At 39.8% G+C, this 23758-nt stretch overlaps 1 long non-coding RNA gene across 3 annotated transcripts in view; it reads right to left on the bottom strand.

The window, feature by feature from the left end:
* The window catches only part of LOC149125702 (uncharacterized), a 41778-nt gene that overhangs the window by 10150 nt on the left and 7870 nt on the right, over positions 1–23758 (bottom strand). For all 3 annotated transcript variants that reach the window (XR_016237346.1, XR_016237347.1, XR_016237345.1), the window contains exon 3: positions 18004–18163. This is a non-coding gene — a long non-coding RNA (uncharacterized LOC149125702). The remainder of the gene's footprint in view (positions 1–18003; positions 18164–23758) is intronic.

Genomic DNA, 23758 nt, shown 5'->3' with positions numbered 1-23758 from the left:
CATGGATTTAATTCTATCTTCATGAACTTTTTGAAGTACCCTCATACCATTTAATTTTCAAAATAATCCATGTGGTAAATTTTACTGTTCCCATTATTTAGATATAGGAAGTAAAGCCAAAAGAGGTGATGTTCTTATCTAAATTCACAAGGTTAAGCAGAACCAAACTAGAACTAAAGTCATTTGGTTATAAAATAAAAGGAATTATAACAAAATATTATATGAGATGTTAATAATAGAGGATGAGGAATGAGGGGTATATGGGAATTCTTTGTATACTACCTCACAATTGAAAATATTAAAAAAAATTAAAAAATTAAAAGAAGTATTAAAAGCAGCCTGTTTTACATGAACATTTCAACAAGGATGCTGACATCAATTAAATGTCTTCTGTGTTCCAGTTTCCTCACTGGGCATTGCAGGCAAAACAAGGGCACAGAGGACTATTTCCCTCTATTGAGAAAGAGTTTGCGGAGAAGTTACCTTCATAAGCTGGGACTTACATCATTCTCAGGCCCTCCCATTCAACAAATATGTAATGATATCCACTTTTTGGTGCCAAATAATGACCTGGGCGTGAAAACCTGGAGCTAAATAATCCATGCCCCTGGGGCAGACTTTTGACCTAGTAGCTGAGATTCCCACACCACCCATTGGAATGCCTATGTTCAACAGCCAGCTCCTCTCCTGATTGCAACTTCCTGCTCTGCAGACCCAGAGAGACAGCAGTGGTGGTTCAAGTGACTGGATTCCTGTGGATACTTGGCTTGAGTTCCTGACTCCAAGCTCTGGCCCCAACCAGGAACTGTTGTAGGCATATGGGGACTGAACCAGCAGATAGCAGCTCTCTCTTCTCTCTGTGTTGCTCTGCCTCTTAAGTAAATAAATATTTAAGTAATAATAAGTCAGTACTTCAAGACGAAGAAGAGCCATCAGATGGAAATTGTCCCATGTGATTAAATAAATGCTGTGGTCAAGGTCAACAAGGTCAATGGGAGCACAGACAAGCCTCATGTTAAGGCAGACCAGGGAACGGGAGACTGCAGGAAGGAGACCAAAAGACTTGTGGGAAGAGTTTGAGTTTTCATGTGGCTTAAGTTTTCAAAGGCAAGAAAAACTAAGCTTAATTAACATATGAGTAAAGGAAATTCTAAGGAGTAAGAAAGGTGCTGACAGAGTGCTGCTCATGGGTAACAGAGAAAGAATAAGAGAGGAGACCGGATGGAAAGACAAGAGTTGGATCATCAAGGATCTGAAGAGCCAGGCCAGGCGCTCTGGACTTTGTCACAACGATAACAGAAAAATATGGAAGGGTTTTAAGCCACAGAGTAAAATTGACCTGAGAAGTGGATGTTTTCATTATCCTAGTGTATAATTACATAAACAAAGGCTGAGAAACACATAATGTTTTAATCTGAGATAGTTTTCTTCTTCAATCATAATGTATTTCTGAAAATTCTTTCATCTCCATAATGGATCCCAAAGTCACAACTGAATTGTCAGAGGGGAAATTTTTGATGTTTTAATAATTAAAAGGAACAATTACCAAAAAGCAAAATCAGAGCTAGTGGTCAACCTCTTCACATCACTCCAGATTTGTTAATATAATTGTGGTTTTATTTTATGTCTTCCAAATTGCTAATTATTTTAACTATTTTAACCACCACATGGGACAAAAGAACGTTTTCTTAGTTAAGTACATAAGTGGAGTCTACCGCGACAGCTCAGTCAGTAATCAAATTTCATTGCTTTCTTCATGTGGTGTTTTTGCAAGCTTGTGGCATAGACGGGAATACACAGGATGACCTGTAAAGCCCACATGGAGGATGGCACAAAAGTCACGCTGAGGCAGAGCATCCTCTGTGTGCTTCTGATGCATGTGTATGTCTCGTTTTCTGAAAGGCCACCTCTCATCTTTTTTCTCGCCTGTGTGACTGAATTGGTAATAATAGTGAATTGCACCATTTACTTTTTCTGGGTACAAGATTTTACTAAGTCCATGTTTTGCAGTAATTTTCTCTCAATCTACGGCTTGCATTTTCCTTTCTTAACAGTGCTTTCAGAACACAAATTTTCATTTTGGTGAATTTCAACTCAGTAATTTTTTTTTTAAGATTTATTTTATTTATTTAAAAGAAAGAGTTACAGAGAAAAGTAGAGACAGAGAGAGAGGTCTTCCATCCACTGGTTCACTACCCAGATGATCACAACAGCCGGAGCTGCGCCCATCCAAAGCCAGGATCCAGGAGCTTCTTCCAGGTCTCCCACATGGGTGCAGGGGCCCAAGGACTTGGGCCATCCTCTACTGCCTTCCCAGGCCACAACAGAGAGCTGGATCGGAAGTGGAGCAGCTGGGACTAGAACCAGTGCCCATATGGGATGCCGGCGCTTCAGGCCAGGGCTTTAACCTGCTGCACCACAGTGCCGGCCCCAGTAATTTTTATTTTTAAATTTCATGCTTTTTGTGCCTTAAGAAATCATTGTGTACTCTATTGTTGTGAAGACTAAATTGTCTTTGTCTAGAATTTTGGTAGTTTGTGGTTTTATATTTATGTGTTAGATGCATTTTAATTCACTATCATGTATGGTATAATGAAGAGGTCAGGTTAATTTTTCCCATATGGGTATCCAACTATTTCAGCATCATCTGTAGTCAAGTTTATTTTTGTCTTATTGATTTTCCTTGATATCTCTATAAAAATTCCTTTGACCACACCAGTTTCTGAATTCTCTACTCTGCTCCTTTAACCTATGGGTCTTTCCATATCCCACTACCAGACAAATCGTTAGATCATGAAATTGGAAGTCCTCTAATTTTGCTCATCTTATTAGAGCTTTTTTCACTATTCTAGGTCCTATGCATTTCCATATATATTTAAATTCAGCTTATCAGCCTCTCCAAAAAAATGCAGGTAGGTTATTCATTAGAAGACCAATTTGTGACAAAGAAACATCTTAACAACATAGAGATGTCCATTCTGTTGGGGCTCAGAGAACCATTCCTCAAAGTTTAGTGCTCCCACAGGCTGGGCTGGAGAAAGTCTCAGAGCTATGATCGCTCCGACCTCCCTATACTCCCCACCTAATACACATCACCTCCCAGGCCGTTGTCTATTTTCTAGTCTCATTCCCAATCCCCTAAAAATCATTTACTCCCATTCTAAAAATGCCTACAGCCTCCCACATCCCTGTACTCTATGAAGAGGAGATTTAAACCTCAGCCATGTGACCTCCATATTTTGTATGACTTCATACATATGTGTACATTAATATTTATACCTTTCCTCCTATTAATCTATACTGTCAGTAGACTCAATTACCAAACATTCAGAAAGACTGAACTTCCCTGAAGTTTAGAACCTTGACATAAGTTTCCCTTTACTTAGTCTTCTTTAAATTTTTCAATAATATTTGCTTTCACTATTCAAGACTTGCCCATATTTTGCTAACTTTGTCCATAAGTATTTCATGCTTCTTTAATTTAGTGGCAAATGATTAACTTTAGTTTTATTAATTCATTGCTAGCTTATTATAATACTCTTTTTTATATTGTTCTTAAGTGTGACTTTGATGAATTTGCATTTTACTTCATCTGTAGATTCCTTGGATTTTTCTACATAGACAATCAAGTATTGTGTGATTTAGGACATATTTATGTTTTATTGTACAACCTGTATGCCTTTTATTTCTTTTCCTTGCCTTACTGCACTGGATAGAAATTCCAGTCTAAGGCCGAATATAACTGGTAAGAGTGGGTCACCATGTATTCCCAGTCTTGGGAGGAAAGCATTCAGTCTTTCCTTTTTAAATATACTCGCTGTAAGTTTTCCTTATGTGCCTTTACTTGGTCAGTTTGAGTTGCTATAAAGAAGTAGCACAGCACAGGTTGAGAGGCTTATAAAAAACAGAAATTTAGCTCTCAATTATGGAGACTGAAAATCTGAGGTCAAGGTGCTAGCATGATCAGGTTCTAATGAAGGGCTTCTTCCAAGTTACAATTGCTGAATTCTCATTATAACTTCACATTACATAAAAAGAGAGCTTGCCTCTGGCTTTCTCTAATAGGGGCACTTATCCCATTCATTGGGCCTCGTTTTCCTAACCTACTTAACTCCTGAAGGCCCCATCTCCAAATACAATGACACTGGGGATTAGATTTCAACATAAAAATGTGGGGAGGTCACAAATATTCACTTTTGCCCCAGCAACAGTATTTGTTCTGGAGTCTCCTTTACTTACTACTAAATAGCTATTCCAAAATTCTTGTACTCAGTTTTTGCATGGCAACTGTTTTTGTTTGTTTGCTTTTTTATTTGTTTGTCTTAAGCTAGTTTGGTGTTTAAAGTGCATTTCTGTGAACAGCATATAGCTGTGTCTTGATTTTTTTTTTTTTAGTCTGGCAATCACTGCCTTTTAATTATAGTATTTATACCATTTACATTCAATGCAATTTTCATATAGTTTTAAATCTACCATTTTATCATTTTTACTGGTTTTCTCTGTTCTTTGTTCAACTTCCCCTGTTTTTCTATCTTATTTGAATGTCAGTATATTTTTTGCATTCTATCTCCCTATTGTTTTTTTAGCTAAACCTCTTCATTTTTAGTGGTTTAGCTAGGATTTCCAAAATATCACAGTCTATATGCAAGCTATATACAACTTCATGTATAACATAGTTCAAATCTTTTAGTTTCTTCCTCCTTCCCCAGCCCTTTATGGTATTACTGTTAAATATTTTTATTTTTTTTTCATGTATTATAAGCTCACAATACATTGTTGTTATTTGTTTTAAGCAATCAGTTTTGGGATAGGCATTTGGTATAACATTTAAGACACAACTAGGTTGCCCTGCATCCTATGTTGGAATGCCTGGGTTGGAGTCTCTGAATCCAGTTCCCTGTTAACATGCCCCTGAGAGCAGCAGGTGATGCCTAAGTAGCTGGATCCAAACCACCCACATGAGAAACCCAGGTTGAGTTCCCAGCTCCTCACTTTGGACTTGCCTACTGCTAGCCATAGTGAGCTTTTGGGAAGTGAATCAGTAGATGGGAATGCTCGTTTCACTCTTTCTGTGACTTTCAAATACTTAAAATACTAACAAACAATTAATAGTGCTTTAAAGAAATTTTAAAATGAGAATTTTTTTCTTCAATTACTTTAATATTCATATATATATATTCACTATTTCTGGCATCTATAATTTCTTTACATAGATTTGTGTTATCATCTGAGAACTTTATTCTAAAGATCATCCTTAAACTGATTTTATAGTACATGTCAATTGGTAATAAATTGTCTCTGTTTTTGTCTCAAATTTTTAAATTTTACCTTCATTTTTGAAAGATATTTTCAATTTAAATATAAAATTCTAGGTTTGTAATTTTTTTCCTTTTTTAAAAGATTCATTTATTTATTTGAAAGGCAGAGTTACACACAGAGAGAAGGGCAGAGTTACACACAGAGAGAAGGCGAGGCAGAGTGAGAGAGAGAGAGAGAGAGAGAGGTCTTCCATCCGCTGGTTCACTCCCCAGTTGGCCACAATGGCTGGAGCTGCACATCCAAAGCCAGGAGCCTGGAGCTTCTTCTGGGTCTCTCACGTGGGTACAGGGGCCCAAGGACTTAGACCATCTTCTACTGCTTTCTCAGTCAATAGCAGAGAGCTGGATCAGAAGAGGAGCAGCCGGGACTCCAACTGGTGCCCATATGAGGTACTGGCACTGCAAGAGGCAGTTTTACCCGCTATGCCACAGCTCTGGCCCCTAGAATTTTTTCCTTTTGGCACTTGAAAGAATTGCACTATATTTCAAACTGTTAAAAACAAGTATGCTACCGTTCTTACCCTTGTTCCCATATACATAATTTTTTCAGTGATTTTAAGACTTTTTTCTCTATCTTTGGTTTTGAGCAATCTGATCGTAACGTATCTTGGTGTGATTGTGTGTGTGTGTGTGTGTGCATGCTGTGGTTCTCTGAGCTTGGATTTGGACATTTAGATTTTGTCAAACTTAGAAAAATTTAGCCATTTTCCATCAAATATTTTTGTCTGTCCCTCTTCCAAACATTTTTTTTATTCTAGGACTACACTTAGACATTTACTGGTCTATTTGATATTATTCCAGTTCACTAACACTCTGCCTTTTGTTCCCCAATGTTTTTCTTTCTGTGATTCAACCTCAATTCTGCTGCTATATCTTCAAGTTTATTCCATGTTCATATCTTTTCTTCTATCATATTTAACCTGCTATTCTTGTCCACTGAGATCCACAATCAGATTTTTTTAACATTTCAAAGTTCCATTTGGTTTTGTTTTAAATCTTCCATTTCTCTTCTTACTCTATGTTCTTACTTCAATACCTGTAAATACTTATAATAGCTGTTTTAATGCCCTTGTCTGCTAAATCATAATCATTTCTGTCATCTCTAGGTCTGCTTCTACTAATGGATTAGTGTTCATTTATTTTCTCTTGGCTCAACATCATATTTTCTTCCATCTTATTATTCTTATAATACTTTATTACATTCTGGACATTTTGACTATTACATCATTGGTTCTGGGGCTTATTATTTCCTTTAAGAGTTCTTGAATTTATTTGGAATACATGTATATCATCTGTGGGTGAGTTTGAGTCCTTAGAGATGTATTTTTAATTTTTGTGGGGCGGTTACAGAACAGACTTTATGGCAGACCTGGTTTATCCCCTGACCAAGGTAGAAGCCTCACTAGTTTTCAGTGAAAGACATGGTTGAGCACTAAGTCCTTTCCATTTTTACCAGTTCTAGCTAGAATGTTTCCCTACCTTCTGTGAGCTCTGGAAATTGCTTTTTGTTTTTCTCAGCAAAATTACAAAGCCCTTATGAGGATCTCTGGAGATCTTGTTTCCATATAGCTCCCCTTTATCTACAGTTCCGCTCTGAGAATTTATGATCACTCAACTTCCACCTCCCTGATGTTGTCCACAAGCCACAACATCTCCAGGCTCCTTTCAGATTTCCCTTTGAGCTCACAGTCCAGATATTCCCTTCAGGCAGAAAGTTGGAGCAATTTTAGAACTCAATTTACTAGTTTAACTTTTTCCAGGGATCACAGCCCTGGACTGTCCATAGTCCAACGTTGGAAAGCAGTTCTTTTACGTAATTTGTCTTGTAGCTTATTGTTTATGAGGAAGTTTAGTCAATGCCTTATTACCCCGTCATGACTGAACATGAAAAGACTCCACCCTGGTCTCCTACTCCCTGGTCCTCTTCTCAGAACTCCCATTTCTCACTTTCCCTGACTAAATTCAAGTTCCTAATGCTGCAATCCTTGTCCCAATCTCCTCCTTACCACAATGTGTAGCTATCATCAATGTGAATAACTTTTGCTTAGGGTTTTTTTTTTCTCCTATAAAGAATAGTCTACCCTCTATGTTTCTATTTTCTCATTTTCAATTCAGGCTTTGATCTAACACACTTTTTTAAAATCAATTTATTTTATTTATATTTAATTTATTTATTTGGATTCCAAGATGGCTGAACTGGGAAAGATGTGCTGATTTTGACATTGGGAAGATAACAGAAAAAAAAAGTGGGGAAAGTGCATTACCAGGGGAGAGTTGGAATGAGGTTTACAGTGGAAATCTACAGAAAGAGAGACACTGTGGAGCAGTGTGGGGAGTATGAACACACAGCACCAAGTGAGAGCACAACCCGCAACTTCTGTAGCCAGGGGCTGGAGGAAATGCAAGCCCCAGCACTGGTGATACTGCCTGAGGAAGAACCTTGCAGCCTACACTGTCTTTGAGTCTGGCCTGGAGCCCTGCTTGGGTCCCCGTGAACAAAAAGGTATATTTTTCTCTCCACCCACCCCCCTGCCCCCCCCCACACACAAGGGCACCCAATGATCTGCAGAGAGAAAGTGCCGCCTTAAACACCAGTGGAGGCTGCTACAGTTCTCCCGTGTGTGACTACGGGAATTTTATCAGAAGGAAAAATCTGGACTCTCCATTGACTTTGAGTCTGGACTCCACGGAGGGTTGGCAGGGGGCTGGATACCCACTTAGGGCTGTAAGACATTCCCATTTCCCCCGTCTTGTCACGGGCTTCCAGCCAAGACTTTAAGCATGCACAGTCAGCTTGCTCTGAAAACGCCTTTGCTTTCTCCATGGACCGGGTAGGCATGCAGAGCTGGAGGTGGGTCCCCTAAACCCTGTAAATGTGGGAGCCTTGCACACTATGACTTCAGGAATTCTGTGACTGCACAATAGGGCATGGGGTGGATCTGGGCCTCTGGGCAATCACTGTGTCTGGCCTCAGAGGCTCAGAGATACCTGATCACGTGGGGTGGGTAATTGCAGAGGGTTTCATGCTCACACTGATGACTGAACAGATGCTTTGTGCAATACATGTGCTTGTGTGGGTGGGGTTTGTAGCCACTGTTGGTTAACCCAGGGTATTGACCAATTTGGAAGAGAGAAGAGTTGCGATTATGCCAACAGACTTGATCATATCCTCTACCCTGCTGACAATAGCGATCTATTCCAAATTGGGTGTCACTCTGGACTCTCACCCCACCCTTGAGCACTGACCAGAGGTCCTTGGCCCCACCCAACTCATCCCTCTGGATATCCACTGAAGGAACAAACAAGACATTCCACTAAGCCACAGAGGCATCATTCAAAGGTAAATGCCATGAGAGAAGAAAACTAACAGCTGTTTGCATAAATGACTAAAAATGAATGTAGGAATACAAGAAACATAAACAAAGAATACAATATAACTACCCAAAATGAACACAACACTTCAATACTAGAATTTGAAGATGAAGAAATTGATGAAATTCCTGAAAATGAATTCAAAATAATGATCATAAGATTACTCAGAAGGCCGGTGCTGTGGCGTAGTGGGTAAAGCCACTGCCGTCTGCAGTGCAGGCATCCCATATGGGCACCAGTTTGAGTTCTGGTTGCTCCACTTCCCATCCAGCTCTCTGCTTTGGCCAGGGAAAGCAGTAGAAGATGGCCCAAGTTCTTGAGCTCCTGCACCCACGTGGGAGACCTGGAAGAAGCTCCTGGCTCCTGCCTTTGGATTGGCACAACTCCAGCCATTGGGGCCAATTAGGGAGTGATGGAAGACCTCTCTCTCTCTGCCTCTCCTTCTCTCTCTGTGGAACTCTGACTTTCAAAAAATAAATAAATCTTTAAAAAAAGATTATTCAGAGACACAGAGAAACAAATTCATGAGATAAAGAAATGAACACATGACATAGATGAAAAATTTTGCTGAGAGATAGAGATGTTGAAGAGAAAGCAAACTGAAATATTAGCAATGAAAAAAATATGTTAAATAAAAAATACAGTAGAAAGTCTCAACAAAAGACTTAGGCAGAAGAAAGAAGAAATCCTTGGAAATATTTTCTTGACAGGCAGAGTTAGACAGTGAGAGAGAAAGAGAGACAGAGAGAAAGGTCTTCCATTTTCCGTTGGTTCACCCCAAAATGGCCACTATGGCCAGTGTGCTGCATCAACCCAAAGCCAGGAGCCAGGTGCCTCCTCTTAGTCTCCCATGAGGGTGCAGGGTCCAAGCACTTGGGCCATCCTCCTCTGCCTTCCCAGGCCACAGCAGAGAGCTGGCCTGGAAGAGGAGCAAGAAAATCCTTGGAAATATCTCAGCAAAAAAGAAAATGTACAGTCACATGGAGACTGAACAACAGACTCCTAAATGACTGGTGGGTCACAGAAGAAGACAAAAGAGAAATAAGATATTCCTAGAAATGAATGAAAATGACAACACAACATATCAAAACATGGGATATAACAAAAACAGTGTTAAGAAGGGAGTTTTTAGCAATTAGTGCCTACATCAAAAAATTGGAAAGGCATCAAGTAAATAAGCTATCAATGAATCTCAAAGAAATGGAAAAAGAACAACAACAACAAAAAAAAAAGTGTAGGAGGAAAGAAATAATTAAAATTAGAGAATAAAGAAAATTGAAACTAAAAATAATTTTTAAAAAAGATCAGTTCAGGCCGGCGCCGCAGCTCACTAGGCTAATCCTTTGCCTTGCGGCGCCCGCACACCAGGTTCTAGTCCCGGTCGGGGCGCCGGATTCTGTCCCGGTTGTCCCTCTTCCAGGCCAGCTCTCTGCTGTGGCCAGGGAGTGCAGTGGAGGATGGCCCAAGCACCTGGGCCCTGCACCCCATGGGAGACCAGGATTAGTACCTGGCTCCTGCCATCGGATCAGCGCAGTGCGCCGGCTGCAGCATGCCAGCTGCAGCGCGCTGGCCATGGCGCGCTGGCCGCAGCGGCCATTGGAGGATGAACCAACGGCAAAAAGGAAGACCTTTCTCTCTGTCTCTCTCTCTCACTGTCCACTCTGCCTGTCAAAAAAAAAAAATTAAAAAAAAAAAGATAAAGAGCTGTTTAAAAAAAATAAGCAAAATGATGCACTATTGGCCCAACTAACCAAAAGGAGGGAGAAGACCCACATCAAAAAAATCAGAGATGAAAAGAAAATGTATCAATAGACACCACAGAAATTAAAAGAATCATCAGGTACTACTACAAACAGCCAAATCCCAAAGGGACAAATACCATATGTTCTCCCTGATCGGTGACAACTAACTGAGCACCAAAAAGGAAACCTGTTAAAGTGAAATGAACACTATGAGAAACAGTGACTTGATCAGCCCTCACCCTGACTGTTGATGAGCAACTTAATATGTTATCCCTGTTAGTATTTTTTGTTTGTTTGTTCTACTTAATACTTTTGGTTGAATACTGTAATCAATACACAATTCTTCTTAAGTTGGAAGCATTTCCACTAAGATTCAGAACCAGACAAGGATTCCCACTTTCACCACTGCTATTCAATATAGTTCTGAAAGTTTTAGCCAGAGCCATTATGCAAGAAAAAGAAATCAAAGGGATACTAAATGGAAGTCAAGTTATCCCTGTTTGCAGATGACATGACTCTATATATAGGGGAGCCAAAAGATCCACTAAGAGACTGTTGGAACTCATAAGAGAGTTTGGTAAAGTTGCACAATATAAAATAAGCACACAGGGGCCGGCACTGTGGTTCAGCGGGTTAACACTCTGGCCTGAAGTACTGGCATCCCATATGGGTGCCAGTTCTAGTCCCAGCTGCTCCATTTCTGATCTGGCGCTCTGTTATGGCCTGAGAAGGCAGTGGAGGATGGCCCAAGCCTTTGGGCCCCTGCACCCACGTGGGAGACCCAGAAGAAGCTCTTGGCTCCTGGCTTTGGAACAGCGCAGCTTAGGCCTTTGTGGCCAACTGGAGAGTGAACCATCGAATGGAAGACCTCCCTCTCTCTCTGCCTCTCCTCTCTCTGTGTAACTCTGAATTTCAAATAAATAAATACATATTTTTTTAAAAAGCACACAAAAATCAATAGCCTATGTATACAGACAATACCATGGCTGAGAAAGAACTTGTAAGATCAGCTCCATTCACAATAACTACAAAAATCACTTAAACGTCTAGGAATAAATTTAATCAAGGAGGTGAAAGATATCCATGATGAAAATTATAAGACATTAAAGAATGAAGTAAAAGAAGACACAAAAAAGGAAAAATTTCCCATGTTCATGGATTGGAAGAATTAATATGATCAAGATGTCCACACTACCAAAAGCAATTTACAGGTTCAATGCAGTCCTATTCAAAATAACAATGACATTCTTCTCACATATACAGAAAATGATGCTAAAGTTAATATGGAATTTACCCAAAGGAAATAAAAGCAGCATATGAAAGAGTTTACTGCAGCTCAATTCACAATAGCTAAGATATGGAATCAACTCAGATGTCCATCAACTGATGACTGGATAAAAAAAAGTGGTATATATACAGTATGGAATATTGCTCAGCCATAAAAAGAATGAAATCCTATTTTTTTAACTTTTATTTAATAAATATAAATATCCAAAGAACAACTTTTGAATTATAGTGGCTTTTCCCCCCAGAACTTCCATAACTTCCCTCCCACCCACAACCATCCCATCTCCCACCCCCTCTCCCATCCCATTCTTCATCAAGATTCATTTTCAATTATCTTTATATACAGAAGATCAACTTAGTATATACTAAGTAAAGATTTCAACAGACTGCACCCACAAAGATACACAAAGTATAGAGTACTCTTTGAGTAGTACTTTTACCATTAATTTGCATAGTACAGCACATTAAAGACAGAGGTCCTACATGGGGAGCAGGTGCATAGTGACTCCCGTTGTTGATTTAACAATTGACACTCTTATTTATAACGTCAGTAATCACCTGAGGCTCTTGTCATGAGCTGCCAAGGCTATGGAAGTCTCTGGAGTTCACCAACTCCAATCTTATTTAGACAAGGCCATATTCAAAGTGGAAGTTCTCTCCTCCATTCAGAGAAAAGTACTTCCTTCTTCAATGGCCTGTTCTTTCCACTGGGATCTCACTCGCAGAGATCTTTCATTTAGGTCATTTTTTTTTCCACAGTGGCTGGTTTTCCATGCCTGAAATACTCTCATGGGCTTTTCAGCCAGATCCGCATGCCTTAAGGGCTGATTCTGAGGCCGAGTGCTGTTTAGGGAATCTGCCATTCTAAGAATCTGCTGTGTATCCTGCTTCCCATGTAGGATCATTCTCTCATTTTTAATTCTATCAATTATTATTTTCAGACACTGGCCTTATTTATGTAATCCTTTTGACACTTAATCCTATCTTTTTGATTAATTATGAACTTAAACTTATCTCTTTAACAAGTAAGATGGCATTGGTACATGCCACTTTGATGGGATTGAATTGAAATCCCCTGGCATGTTTCTAGCTCTACCATTAGGGGTAAGTCCGAGTGAGCATGTGCCAAACTGTACATCTCCTCCCTCTCTTATTCCCACTCTTATATTTAAAAGGGATCACTTTTCAGTTGATTTTAAATGCTTAAGAATAATTGTGTGTTAATTAAAGAGTTCAACCAATGGTATTAAGTAGAACAAAAAAAAATACTAAAGGAATAAAATAGCAAATTGTTCTTTGACAGTCAGGATAAGGGCTGATCAAGACCTTATTTCTCATAGTGTCCATTTCACTTCAACAGGTTTCCTTTTAGGTGCTCAGTTAGTCATCACCGATCAGGGAGAACATATGATATTTGTTCCTTTGGGACTGACTTATTTCACTCAGCATGATGTTTTCCAGATTCCTCCATTTTGTTGCAAATGATCGGATTTCATTTTTTTTTTACTGTTGTATAGAGTACATATCCCATAATTTATTTATCCAAACATCTACAACCAATTTATATTCAATTAAGGATCTAAAACCAATTCTTGGAGCAAGGACAGTCTATTCAACAAATGGTGCTGGGAAAACTGGATTTCCATGTGCAGAGGCATGAAGCAAGACTCCTACCTTACACATTACACAAAAATCCACTCAACATGGATTAAATATCTAAATCTACGACCCGATACCATCAAATTATTAGAGAACATCAGAGAAACCCTGCAAGACATAGGCACAGGCAAAGACTTCTTGGAAAAGACCCCGGAGGCACAGGCAGTCAAAGCCAAAATTAACAATTGGGATTACATCAAATTGAGAAGTTTCTGTACTACAAAAGAAACAGTCAGGAAAGTGAATAGGCAACCAACAGAATGGGAAAAAATATTTGTAAATTATGCAACCGATAAAGGATTAATAACCAGAATCTACAAAGAGATCAAGGAACTCCACAACATCAAAACAAACAACCCACTTAAGAGATGGGCCAAGGACCTCAATAGACATTTTTCAAAAGAGGAAATCCAAATGGCCAACAGACACATGAAAAAATGTTCAGGATCACTAGCAATCAGGGAAATGCAAATCAAAACCACAATGAGGTTTCACCTCACCCCAGTTAGATTGGCTTACATACAGAAATCAACTAGCAACAGATGCTGGCGAGGATGTAGGGAAAAAGGGACACTAACCTACTGTTGGTGGGATTGCAAACTGGTAAAGCCACTATGGAAGTCAGTTTGGAGATTGCTCAGAAACCTGAATATAGCCCTACCATACAACCCAGCCATCCCACTCCTTGGAATTTACCCAAAGGAAATTAAATTGGCAAATAAAAGAGCTGTTCAATGTTTATTGCAGCTCAATTCACAATAGCTAAGACCTGGAACCAACCTAAATGCCCATCAACAGAAATCCTATTTTTTGCAACAAAATAGATGCAACTGGAAATTATTATGCTTAGAGAAATAAGCCAGTCTCAAAAAGACAAATATATGTTTTCTCTGATATGTGCCAGTTAATATAGAATATTAAAAGATGTATAAGAATGAAATGGTCATTTTGGGATATGATTGTCATTTTTAGCCCTTGTTTACACTCCTGTGGAACTGTGATCTTCCTACTTTTTACATGTTGAATATTATGATAAACTGCAAATTAAGGCTATGAAGATAGAGTGGCTCAAAATTATTTATTTGCAAAAACCGATGAAGACAGGGGATGGAGTAAGGGAGGGAGGGGGAAGTAGGGGGTGAGAGCAATGTGATTGTCTTCTTGAACTGTACTTATGGAATGCATAAAATCTGTTTTTTATAACAATAAATTTTTTAAAATAATATGTATATGTATACATATTATATATTATATATATGTATATATAATATGTATATATATATGTATATATATATATATACATATATATGTATATATAATATATATTATATATGTATACATATTTTAAAATAATATGTATACAGTATACATACCAAGAAATACATATAAGTGTACAGATAAATGAGGTTTTTTGTCATCTGATCACAGTCATAACTAACACTCAAATTAAGAACAAAGTACTAAAGGTATCAGAAGTCTTTCCTGTTCCCTTTCTATTTCTTTTCCTAAAAAGTGTGATATGTGACTATATTTTCATTTATATGGCATGCCTCAGGGAAACATTACTTATAACTCTATACTGAATGATATGACATCTACACACGTTTACACTCTATATATTAACTACCATAAGAGAAAATATGTGATATTTGTCTTTTTGGGTCTGGTGTATTCCACTGAACAAAATTGATCATTTGAATTTCACCAACACCACCCCTGGTCACTCTGACCATGTGTATAGAAACCAATAATCTTCTCAGTCCCAAATGATCCAGTGGAAGTACATTCACTATTATTTGAGTCCTCTGCATCATTTTACTATTATTGGTTCTTTCTGCCTCAAAATGCTCATATTTCTTGTAGGAGAGGATATATAAATTGTGATGAAGAACTTGGACTTTTAGTCAACATGACTTTATTCTAACCCAAGTCCTTCCAGTTATAAGGATGTAAAACCTTGGATTAATGACTTGGCTTACTCTGGACTTTTTCTATCATATGTTAAAAAAGCATAATAATATCTTCCCCATAATATTGTTGAAATAGTGACTGACATATATTCATAATGGGGTTAGGCCAGTGCTTGGAACACAGATGTTCATACATGTTAGCTATGATTATAACCTCTCTTCTAACTTCCATGGCACTGTTCTCTCCATGCTGTCTCTGGCCATTGGATGAGTCACCTCTAAGGTTCTTTGTCCTCCGATTATCCTTTCAGACTATGGCACAGGGCTGAAGCCTCCTTTATTCTGCTTTTGTTTTGCTTTTACATTTTAGATTATTATTTTAAAGTATATTAAAATGTCTCAAGTTGAAACAAAGGAACATTTATTAAATCAATACAGTGTAAAAAGAAAGCAAGTCCAATATACACTCCTGTTCCTACCATTATGTGGAAGAAACAGGGTACTATAACCACCTCTGAAACCTGTGTGCCCACAGAGACAACCATTATCCTGATTTTTCTGTTTATCATTTCCTCACTTTTTTTTTTTAAGTTTTATCACTTATGTTTAGTTCGGCAAGCATTTGAATTTCATATAAAAGAATCATACTTAGTGTTCTCTTCTGCAACTTTGTTTTCCCACTTAACTTTATGTTCTTGAGATTGGACAGTGTTGTTTCCAAAGCTCTGCTTCATTACTTTTTATTGCTGCATCATTCCATTGCGTGAATTCTCCTAATCAATTTAGTTTTCTATGTTAATGAATACCTGGTTATTTCCAACCTTTTGCTAGCACAGCACTGCTTCGATGAACTTTTATATATCATCTCTAAAATTTTCCTAGGATATGTATCATTGACTGGTATTTATGGGTGAGAGGGCATGCACATTTTATTTTACTATGTAATTACAATTTGCTTTTCAAAATAATTGTATCAATTTGAATTTTGACATCATTGCGTAAATATTCCAGTCGTTTGAATCTTACCCACATTTGATATTGTCATAGTTTTCTGATTTATTTTATACTCTCTCCACTATCCTTGAGCTGATAACTACCAAATATTTTTCTCCAGTTTTTATATTCCTTCCAAACTCCAGATCCATATATTTGATTGCTCACTTAATGTCTCCTTTTGGTTGTCTCTAAGAAAAGCAAATGTATCAAGTTCTAAAGTGAGCACTCTTCTTCAATGTACTGTTGCATCTTTACCCCATCATCAAATGAGAAACTAAAGCACTTCCCTGGGCTTCTTCCCTTCCCTTTTATCCTGTATCCCATCAGTAGTCCAATTCTGTTCATTCCATTTCCCAAATACCTCCTCATTCTTCATCTTCCTTCCCAAATACCTCTTGAATCTACCCCCTCTGTCTATCCTGGTTCACAGATACTTCTCGTGCCCCTCCTTCAAAACTGATAGGAAGACTTCACCTCCTGATTCCATGAAGTCAGTAAGGCCATGTGATTTCTTGTCCAGTAAAATGCGTGCAGATATGACATCTGTCTCCATCAGGCAAGAGTTCTGACACTCTGTATGACAGACCACAGTCACAGCTCCTGCCACAAGGACTGGAAGCATTACATCTGGTGGAGTTCCCATCAGCCAAGAACCCAGCTTACACACAATCAACATGTGGCATAATTTAAAAATATGTCTTTGCTGTTTTACATCACTGGAATTTTAAAGTTATTTGTAACTATACTGTTACCTAGACTATTTTGACTTTCTGTCTTCATGACTGTTGAAGACATACAAGCAGCAGGGCTAGAGAATTTTCCAGTTCCCTTGGAGTTCACTATGTGATTTTATTTTTTTGCAACTTCCTGAGTAAACTTTTATGTTGGCATAAAAATAATAGCCTTTGAATGCCCAACTTCAGAGAGTGCTGAGTTCTGTCCAAGTGGCATTAGTTGAGGTTTTGGCACTTTCTTCCAGAGCACAGCCATCCTCTATCTGCATAAAAGTCAGCTGTTATCTTCTTTCCAAAGCCATCAAATCCCAAAATAGCCTAAGCTGGGAGAAAGCTAATATCTTCCTGGCAAAGTCCAGTGTCAGGCTTCAAGGGCACCATTTAACAGCAAAGGAACCGAGGGACATAACCTAGCCTTGTGTGTAAAATACTCAAAGACCTACAGAATTTTGCTTTTAAGGAACTAACCAAATTATAGCCATGTTATGACACCAATCAAGTAAAAGGAAATTAGCACTGGTTGAACACCTTGAAGTGCCAAGCATTTTATGTATACTGTCTTGTTTCATCTTCAAAACTACCTTGTGTGTTAGCTATTATTAGTCTAGCTGACAAGTAATATCGAAAGTAGATTCAAATTAAAGAAGTGACTGACCAAGGGCACTCTAAATATTGTAGGCCTAAAGCCCAGAGCTTAGGGCTTCCTGTAAGGCATTCTTTTGAGTCCACTGTGGACTCTTGTGTCACTTCACTTAGCTTGAAGTTGAAAACTAAGCCAAATGCAGGCAGAGGAGCTGAGTCTTTTCTCCCCCATCTAACAAGCACCGCCTCCACGTACTCAGTAAATAGCACTGCTAGAGAAAACATGGAAAAAGACAACACAGAAGAGAGGAGAATGAATCCAAAGGGCTCAGGAGATACAGCGGTATACAAATGATGGTACAATGTGCAAAATGTGTACAGCCATTCATTCCCCAATACTTACTGAGGGTTGAGGGCTTGGAGACAGAATCACAGCCCTGCACGCAAGAGGGTCAGTTCAGTGCCACAGATGGAACAAGAGCTGCCAATCACGTGTGAGCATCGTGGAGGGAACTGTCAGCTCTCTCAGGTGAGTCAGCACAGACTTCATTCTTGGGGTCATTCTGGAAATGCATTTTGAAACATAAGTTGATGACAACAACAAAAACAGAGCATTTCAGGCCACTAAGGCCGCATGGTAAGACCTAGAGCGCAGTTTGGTGAATTCTTCCCTGGAGAGCAAGGAAGAGCTTCAGAGAGGAAGTGACCAAGCAACAGAGCCTTGAAGGACGACTCATCAACAGAGCAGGCAAGACAGCTGGGGATGCAATGTTTGTCAACAGCAAAACAAGCGCAAAACATTGAAAACAGAAAGTTGAGCACTTCAAGTCCTTGATTAAGGTTAGCTACTATTATTTTAATCACTGTCTTAGCTTGAGCTGCTCTCACAAGTATCATAGTTGGAGTGGCCTACAAACAATAGAAATTTATTTCTCATGGTTCTGGAGTCTGGAAGCTTGAGATGAAGACTGGGTCCTGGGAGGAGCCCCTTCTTCGGTTACACACAGCTGTCTTCTTGCTCTGTCCTCCCACCGTGGGGGGCAGGGGAGGGACAGTGATGATGCTGGGATGGCTCTTCTCATGAGGACCCGAATCGCACCAGAAGGCTTCTCACTCATGCTCAGCTAAACACCACCCCAAGGCTGGGGATTAGGGCTTCAATGTGAACTTGGGGAGATACAGACATTGAGTCCATTTCAGGAATTATCATAAGAAGGCATTATAGGAAGGAAATAGTACAGTCAGAAAGATCCCCTATGCCGGCACCGTGGCTCACTAGGCTAATCCTCTGCCTGCGGTGCCAGCACTCCAGGTTCTAGTCCCGGTCGGGGCGCCGGATTCTGTCCCAATTGCTTCTCTTCCAGTCCAGCTCTCTGCTGTGACCAGGGAAGGCAGTGGAGGATGGCCCAAGTGCTTGGGCCCTGCACCCGCATGGGAGACCGGGAGGAAGCACCTGGCTCCTGGCTTCAGATTGGCGCAGCACGCCAGCCGTGGTGGCCATCTGGGGAGTGAACCAACGGAAAATGGAAGACCTTTCTCTCTGTCTCTCTCTCTCACTGTCCACTCTGCCTGTCAAAAACAAACAAACAAAAAAAGAGAGAAAGAAAGAAAGAAAGAAAGAAAGAAAGAAAGAAAGAAAGAAAGAAAGAAAGAAAGAAAGAAAGAAAGAAAGAAAGAAAGAAAGGAAGAAAGAAAGAAAAGATCCCTAGCAGGCACATGAAGCACCCACTCCCACCGCTGGCAGTAACTGTTCATGGCAGCCGCTGCAATCCAGCAGCTCTGCCTCCCTCTGCTGCACTCCTGGAGACTGGCTGCTCCCTCATGTGAGATTGTGAGTGTCTTGAAAACAGGGACTGTATTCGTCTCTGTGGCCTCAGCATGGCCTGTGAAGGGTGTGTATTTAACATTCAAATGAGCACGCATCTGCCTGACCGCACATCTCTGCTCCACCCGAGAGGTTTCCTCCTTGTGTGTTCCACACCCCAGGGCCTCAGTGCTGCTGCCTGACCTGTCCCAGGTTCATGGTGTCTTGTTTCAAAAGTCCCTGCCCAGGCCATGGGTGTTAAATCTGGTGTCCACGTCCCTCTCACTTCCCAGTTCCATTCACACCCGAGTTTCCAGTTTCTTTGCACTTGCCTTAAAATTGCCGACAAATGAAACTTGCAGGCCCATCTAGGAAATTACCTCAGCACCCAAGTCATTTCCTGGGGCCGTTTACATTCTGAACTGCATGAAGAGGGTGAGGTGGATTTTTTTTTTGAGACTCCCTGGACCACTGGTAACCCGTTTTCACCCATATAAATGGATGGGAGGTGATGTCACAGCACAGTAAAAGCTCTTGTTGCTTTAGCCCTCCCTTCGTGTTTAATGACCCACTCAAATTTCTCTGACCTTGGCTCCCTCTTGGAGGCTGACATGGCAGATCCCTGGGGCTTGTCTCAGACCTTCTGCCATCTGAGATTAGGGGCGGTCCAAGAGCTCATGGGAAAAAAAATTGATTGCTGCACATCCTACTGGCACGTTCCAGATGGATCACTTAACCATTCATTAAATCGAGCAGTATTTATAAATCTTTAACTGGACTGGATTCAGATGTCTTTGAAGTAAGGAAGATGTGGCCTATCCTGCAGGAGGCAAATCACTACACTGCTTTCCAAGACAAAGTGATTGGGGCCAGCGCTGTGGCATAGCAAGTAAAGTCACTGCCTGCAGTGCCAGCATCCAATATGGATGCCAGTTCGAGTCCTGGCTGCTCCACTTCCAAATCAGCTCTCTGCTATGGCCTAGGAAAGCAGTAGAAGATGGCCCAAGTCTTTGGGCCCCTGCTGTCATGTGGGAGACCCTAAAGAAGTTCTTGGCTTCTGGCTTCAGATAGGCACAGCTCCAGATGTTGCAATCATTTGAGGAGTGAACCAACTAATAGAAGACCTCCTGTGGGTGATACTGTACCTGGCAGGCAGTCTGCCTGCCCTGCCCATGCAGAAGGTTGAGAACATGGCACACTATGCCTCCCGGGAAGGACCCCACAACCTGACTGCTGGGAGGTGGTGGGAGCCCCAGGCACTTTTCCCCAAATCCTGCCCCCCCATTGAAGGGCGTAATTGACAATCAAGTAAACTGCTCCTGGGTGTGCCCCAGGCCCATTAGGACCACCTGGAAAGCTATCCTATCTAGGTGACCTTCAAGCTGATTGGAGGAGCATAGCGGCACCAATATCGGCTGTATTCTATAGAATCAGTGTTGCCCTGAATTAGTTATCCCCCTTCTGCCCACCCTTTACAAAGTGCACATGGTCATTAATAAAGCGGACATGTTCACCAAAACTTGTCTCCGGTGCTTCTTGTGGACGAACGCCATCACCCCACCATGCCGGCAGTGCACGGGCCTTGCAAGTCAACCCCAACCTCCCTCCTCTCTCTGCCTCTGACTCTCTGTAACTCTGTCTTTCAAATAAAATAAATAAATCTTTAAAAGTAAAAGACAAAGTGACTGTGACTAAGACCTGCTTCACCCATATTAATGAGAGTGCAGGGTAGTGGATAAAGAATGTTAATACCATGTGACTATAATACAATGAGTGCAATATTGAGGGGAGCAAGGGCTTTAAGGAAGAAAAAAATACACAAACACACATTCTTACTATAGATATGCTATATATGTGTGTGTGCCCTATACAGACAAGCATATACATATATCTCCTAGTACAGGATCATACAAGACTGCCCCTGCCCCTGCCCCTGCCCCTGCCCCTGCCCCTGCCCTTGCCGTTGTTTGAATGTTCTTCCCTTGGTCTTTTTACAAGGCTGAGCTTCTCTCCATTTGAGGCTCAACTCAAACATCACCCCCTTCCAAGATTACCCAGGCAGAAGTGCCCACTCCTTCCTGCACACTGCATGGGGTCTTTCTAGCCCTCCTATTCCTACATCTGAGCTTATCTTGTCTTTTCTCCATCTCATTCCCTCAGCATCCCAGGTCCCAGTAGAGCATAGCCCTCGTGGCTTCTGTTCTTGGCACCTTGCCCAGTGCCTGGCACACAATAGACAGCCATTACATTATCATTGAATAAAGAAATGGCAAGTGGTGCCCTGTCTAGGTTTTCTTTTTGTTTCATATTGGCAGGAATCTGGATAAGGAAAACAAAGAACTTCAAAATGGATCTCACCACAATGTAAAATTTCTTTCTTTCTCTGCACTTTCTAAATTCTCTCTCAAGCTTTGTCCTTATTTAAAAAATAATAATATGATTCATAAAAGAGTGCTGTGAATGATTTGCAAAAATCCAGGAAAGGAAAATATAATGACAACTTTTTAAATGGTCCCTCTCCTCCATAGAAGTTCAGATGGTTCAATATATTTCACTACAAATTCCTTCATTCTGAATTATTTTCTTTATCATAAGTGTAGTTAAAATACATAATTAGAATATATAATAAAATAGAATTCATATCTGTTATATTATGCTCTATATTTATCCTGTTTTAATATGTATATAAAATTATATATTTATTATACTTATGTAAAATATAAATGATTTCTGGTATTTATAATAATAATCTGTAAGGTTTATATTCATATGAAATTTAATATGAAATAAATGTATCTTATAAAAATGAGAGTAGCTTAAAATGTTCTTATTTTAAGCATTTTATCTTAAAGAATTTTTTCATGAAAAGCCTAATTTACATCACAATGAACAGAAGTCTATATTAATGAAAATATAAATGTCAAAAGCACTGAAACTGGCTTACTTATATTAAATAAAGCCCATTTGTTTGAAAAGTCTCAAATATGAATAGAATGAAAATTCAAAGAGGTACAGAAGAATTTTCTCTCCCTATACTTCATTCATATAATCCTTAATCTCTGAAGAGAATTCAACAAATATGGCAACCTGAGATTTATGCCAATATACATGTGCTTTTTCATCCCTACTCTAATAAATGATAATCTCAAAGAACAGAGAGCTCTCCTATGATAGACACTCTTTCAGCATTGTCTTCCCCATCCTGTCCCTCAACACGCAAACACACACATATGTATATTTGCACATACATGCCCACAGAGGCAGGCAGGCACACACATGTACTGACACGCACACACATACACATTGTCCACTAATGACAGCACTCATTAGTCACCTGCAGGTGTACTGACTTAGGCACATCAGATTTTACCTAACATTTGTCACAGGAGTAAAGTTACACTCACCCCTATACCAAAAGCAAAGTCTGCTAAGAATCTTTTAAAAACTGGATGCTTAATTTATATGAGATGGTGTCTAGACATTTATTTTCTGGAAATATTTAACTTGGATAAGACACGTGGCCCCTAAGATGAATGCGAGATTGAACTCCTTCCCTTGAAAATGTGTGCAAGGAAACGTCTGGTTGAGTGCAGTGAGGTTAAACATCACAATATTTTCCTAGGATGAAAGATCATCCTGTTTGCTACGTGCTGGAAGAACATTGCATCTGAACATTCCTGGTTTCCTAGGCAACTGATGCTTCTTGTTATATCTACATTTTTGTAGTTATACCTGTAATTATCTGAAATCTGTGTGAATCCTACTACTTAGATGGTTATTGGAGAGAAATACAAGAGACAGAAATTCTGGAGATTGCATACAACAGGAGCTGTGACCTTGAATTGGGAGGTTTTGCCTCAATACTGTAGACCATAAGGGGACAGCAACTTTTTCTTTAAGGGCTAAATAGTAAATACTTGATGTCATGCAGGCCATATGATGTGTCACAACTACTAAACTCTGTCATGCAGTGTGGAAGACGCCAAGGAGAAGACACACACAAGTGGACATAGCTAAGTGCCAGCAAATTTTGTTCACAAAAATGAACATTTGCCAATTGCTACCTTAGAACAGTAACTTTGGAATCATTTTAAATGTGACTCATAATAAGAAATGAATTTCCCACCATCACCAAGAACAAACATATTACGGGTGTATCTGTGCATGTGTGTGCACTCCCAAAACAACGTCTACATTTCCAGTATGATTGGTTCTATCCAATTTGACTCTAAATTACTTTTTGGATGCTGACAGCCACCATCTAAATGGATTCTGGACCCACTAATGGGTCCTAACCCTCAGTGTGCAGAACACTGTGCTAGACTAACCCGATGTGTGCGTGGAATGAGAAAAG

The sequence above is a fragment of the Oryctolagus cuniculus genome, chromosome 7, assembly GCF_051225735.1.
Source record: "Oryctolagus cuniculus isolate XC-2025 breed Fujian yellow rabbit chromosome 7, ASM5122573v1, whole genome shotgun sequence".
Taxonomy (NCBI): domain Eukaryota; kingdom Metazoa; phylum Chordata; class Mammalia; order Lagomorpha; family Leporidae; genus Oryctolagus; species Oryctolagus cuniculus.
The sequence above is the reverse complement of the archived record's forward strand: the minus strand, read 5'-3'. Positions and strand labels throughout refer to the sequence as shown.